Source organism: Mastomys coucha, unplaced genomic scaffold (genome assembly GCF_008632895.1).
Source record: "Mastomys coucha isolate ucsf_1 unplaced genomic scaffold, UCSF_Mcou_1 pScaffold22, whole genome shotgun sequence".
Taxonomy (NCBI): Eukaryota; Metazoa; Chordata; class Mammalia; order Rodentia; family Muridae; genus Mastomys; species Mastomys coucha.
This window is the reverse complement of record NW_022196905.1, coordinates 182,247,001-182,251,804: the sequence shown is the minus strand read 5'-3', so window position 1 is coordinate 182,251,804 and position 4,804 is coordinate 182,247,001. Positions and strand designations below refer to the sequence as shown.

The 4,804-nt window shown below is 39.8% G+C and overlaps 1 pseudogene; it reads left to right on the top strand.

Moving 5' to 3' along the window:
- The first annotated feature begins 530 nt into the window (after window positions 1-530).
- LOC116104785 lies at window positions 531-1,711 on the top strand (annotated as a pseudogene).
- The last annotated feature ends 3,093 nt before the right edge of the window (window positions 1,712-4,804 follow it).

Below are 4,804 nucleotides of genomic sequence, written 5' to 3'. Positions count from 1 at the left end.
GTGCTGGGATTAAAGAGGTGAATTACCACTGCCCAGCCAAGTTTCTGAAATGAGATGAATTTTTCAATATAGCAGAAGAAAGTGTGGCTGAGGGTGTAGTTCAGTGGTAGAGCCCTTGCCTGGCATTCACAAAGCTATCCTCAGCACCACATAAATGGAAACCAACAAACTCGGCATCTACAAGGCACTTTATAGTCACTAGGATACACAAAGGCTCCTTAATTACATAAGATAATGACAAGGACAACAACTGAGGAACATAGGTCTGCATCTCTAAGTTCTTTGCAATAATTAACTTTAATTAAATTTCCAAATTGGGGCCAGCAAGGTGGCCCAGAGAATAAGTGAATTTACTATTGACAACCAGGTGGAACCTAATGGTAAAAAGAGAGAACTGACCCAAAAGTTGCCCTCTGACCTCCACACAAGAACCTTGAGCACACATATGCTAAATAAAATAAATGTAAAAAGAAATCTCTGGCTCTCTTGAGTCACCCCCACACAGCCTAGGCTTGCTGTTGGAGTCGAACATGGTCTGGGCCTGCTATGTACCACCCTGCTCTGTAAGACTACTTGGCTTTCCCATCAAGGGCCATGATGCAAAGGAAGCCGAGCAGCTGAGGAAGCTGTTTATTGGTGGCCTGAGCTTTGAAACCACAGATGATAGCTTAAGAGAACATTTTGAGAAATGGGGCACACTAACAGACTGTGTGGTGGTGAGAGATCCCCAAACAAAACATTCCAGAGGCTTTGGTTTTGTGACCTACTCTTGTGTTGAAGAGGTGGATGCTGCAATGTGTGCTCAGCCACACAAGGTTGATGGGCGTGTGGTGGAACCAAAGAGAGCTGTCTCTAGAGAGGATTCTGTAAAGCCTGGTGCCCATTTAACAGTGAAGAAAATTTTTGTTGGTGGCGTTAAAGAGGATACAGAAGAGTATAATCTGAGAGACTACTTTGAAAAGCATGGCAAGATTGAAGCCATAGAAGTTATGGAAGATAGGCAGAGTGGGAAAAAGAGAGGATTTGCTTTTGTAACTTTTGATGATCATGACACAGTTGATAAAATTGTTGTTCAGAAATACCACACTATTAATGGGCAATTGTGAAGTGAAAAGGGCCCTTTCTAAACAAGAGATGCAGTTTGCTGGATCACAGAGAGGTCATGGAGGTGGATCGGGCAACTTTGTGGGTAGTGGAGGAAACTTTGGAGGTGATGGGGGAAACTTTGTTGGAAGAGGAGGCTGTGGTGATGGAGGTGGTGGCAGCAGAGGTAGTTATGGAGGTGGTGATGGTGGATATAATGGATTTGGAGGTAATGGTGGCAACTATGGTGGTGGTCCTGGTTACAGTAATAGAGGAGGTTATGGAGGTTCGTGGACATGGTGGCAGAGGAGGATATTATGATAGTTACAATGAAGGAGGAAATTTTGATGGAGGTGACTATGGTGGTCATGGGAACTATAATGACTTTGGAAATTACAGTGGACAACAACAATCAAATTATGGACCTATGAAGGGGGGCAGTTTTGGTGGAAGAAGCTCAGGCAGTCCCTATGGTGGTGGCTATGGATCTGGAGGTGGAAGTGGTGGATATGGCAGCAGAAGGCTTCAAAATAAAACAGAAATGGCTACAGTTCTTAGCAGGAGAGAGAGTGAGGAGTTGTCAGGAAAGCTGCAGGTTACTTTGAGACAGTCTTCCCAAATGCATTAGAGGAACTGGAAAAATCTGCCACAGAAGGAACGATGACCCATAGTCAGAAAAGTCACTGCAGCTTAAACAGGAATCCCTTCTTGTTCAGGACCGTTATAGCCACAGTTTGCAAAGAATGCAGCTATTGATTAATGCAGTGTAGTGTCAATTAGATGTACATTCCTGAGGTCTTTTTATCTATTGTAGCTTTCCTTTTATTTAAAAACAAAAAACAAAACAAAACAACAACAACAACAAAAAAAAAAAACAGGGTTTTTCTGTGTAGCCCTGGCTGTTCTAGAACTCACTCTATAGACCAGGCTGGCCTCGAACTAGAAATCCACCTTCCTCTGCCTCCAAAGTGCAGAGATTAAAGGTACCACCACCACCAGGTGTCTTTTTCTTTTCATTATATCAGGTTTATTGCCCTGTAAACTGTGGTAGTGGTACCAGGAATAAAAAATTAAGGAATTTTTAACTTTTCAATATTTGTATAGTTCCGTTTTTCTACATTTTAGTTCAGAAACTTTAACAAAATACAGTTTTGAAGGTGTTTCCTTGTGAGTTAACAAGAAGATCATTGTTAATTACAATTTTGTATGAACTTTGCTAAAGTTAACTGTAAAGAAACACCTACTGACTTGCAATTTAAGGGGAATCTATTCTCCCCATTTCCAAAACAATGATGAATGGGTGCTGACATGTAGTGAGAATAGATATTTGTATGTTTGCAATGTGTGTTTTAGATAATTAGAATTGGGTAATAAAAAATAGTATATTTGTGAATTTACTTAATAGCATTAAGTTTACCTTCAAATGAAAAATATCTCAAAAATTAAAAAAAAAAAGAAAAGAAATCTCCAAAATTGAGTCTTAAATGCAAATTTGGGTGCAGGCAATAAGCTTGAGAACACAGCATTGTTCAAATACTCAAATGCATTTGTAAGAGGTGTTTATATTTCAGTTCACAATTACTTTTACTTCCCAACTATGGAAGGCGTAAGACATAACGTTGTTGAAACATGGTCGGCACTCAGTATCTGCTCATTATATGAATGAATAGGTTGAGTTTAACTAGTTCATCTCCATAGGAATGAATGTATGTTGGTATTTGAGAAAGTTTATACTAATTCCATCCTATACCACTTCCACCCTGGAAAACTGTCTGAGACTCATTTCCATTCTATTTATGCAACTGTTAAGTGTCTCACTCTAGTACTTATGAAAAAAATATATCTTACAGATTGTATTCAACTACAAAAGAAACTTGTCAGGTAGAGAATTCTGTTCTTAAAATAACAAAATACCTCTGGGTTTTGAAAGCTAACCTACACACCTATCCCTTTTTAGATTATATTTCATTATTCTGTTTTGATTAGAACTCAGTTTTACAGTACCCTTGGGTGCCAGCAGGAGGAGTTAGGGTCAAATAAATTCTGATTTGTGGACTAATGAAAGTCTTGGCACTTCACTTCCATTGTGACCTTTATCTTCACTCTGGAGCTCTTATCCACAGGGACAGATGCCTCAACATCTCATATCATTTTTTTCACCCTGGAGATATCAGCATTTATAGTCACACAGTAGGCAGTTATAAATAAATACAAACCAGATACAAATGGGGTCATCTTTGATCGTTCCAACTGGATCTACTCCTATCTTATCCACAGAGAAGGGGCCCAGGATCACCAAACAGTCACCATTTGCTAGTCGTTAGTGACTGGAGTCTGTGGTCACTGCTCTGGTAAGTGTGGTAAGCTGATCATATTCACTAAGAAAGACTTAGACATTTATACTCTCCTGCTGACAAAATTGTTTTCCAAACATGAGAAAAAAATTGGACAGTGAGGACATGTGCACAATGCAGCCTCCTTCCTTTTGAAAAAGTGCTGAGTCAAGGCTATTTTAGCTCAGCCTTTGGACTAGAAGAGATTCTTGAGACTCTTGGAGGGTCCTAAGGTGGTTCTATGAGTAAAGGTGCTTACGCAAGCCTGCCACACTGAGTTCAATCCCCAGACCCAACGAAAACTGGAAAAAGAAAGGACTCCACAGATCTGTTCTCTGACCTCCACATGTATGGTCATACACTCAACACACACACACATACACACACTGGCATCACACACACATTCACCTTATACACACACACATCACACACATACTCCCATCACACACACACATCACACACATTCACATCACACAAACACATACAATCATGTCACATACATACTACATCACACATACACATACACACACACAATTTTTTAAAACACTCAAACACTTGCCTGATAGCACCATATAAAACCAATAAGCACACATTCAGAAACAATGGACCCTGTAATAGACTGTATATAATTATGAGGTAAAAGAGCATAAAACCTATAATCAGGGGTACAGACATCAGTTGCAGATGATGAACTGAGTATCTGTTGCCAAGACATTTAATCTCTTTATCCTTTGAGTTGAGAAAATACAAAGCTGAAGAGCATCTCAATGGTGGAGCCCTTGCCTAGTTTAGGCAAGACCTCAGTTCAAGTACAATAAATAGACAGAAAGACAGACGGACAAACAGACAGACTCTGTGCCAAAAAACAAAAAGGCAAGCATGGTGATGTATGCTGTTGTGCCAGCCCTAGGGAAACTGAAGCAGGAGGATCAAGTACGAAAACCCAGGCTAAGATATGTAATAAGGCCTTGACTCAGAAATAGGAAAAAGAAAAGGGGGCAGGGGAAGAGAAGAGAAGGAATAAGTGGAAAGAAGAGGAAAGAATGAGAGAATAAGGTAGTTCTATATCCACCCACAGGCATATTTGAGAATTTTAAAAGATAACTTTTACTCAATAAACACAACATTTATAAACACGATTTATGACGACTACAGTCATCATTATTGTTCATTTAATGTCAGCTTGTCACAAATTAGAATCACCTGAGTAGGAGCCTCACCTGAAGAAATCTCCCTACTGCCTTCATTTGACACGACAAGGCCCACCCCAAGTGTGGGCAGCAGCTTCAGGTAGCAGCCCAGCCCCTCCAAAAGGGAGTATTTCTTTTTTTTATTATTATTAGATATTTTCTTTATTTACATGTAAATTTCTCCATTCCCAGTTTCCC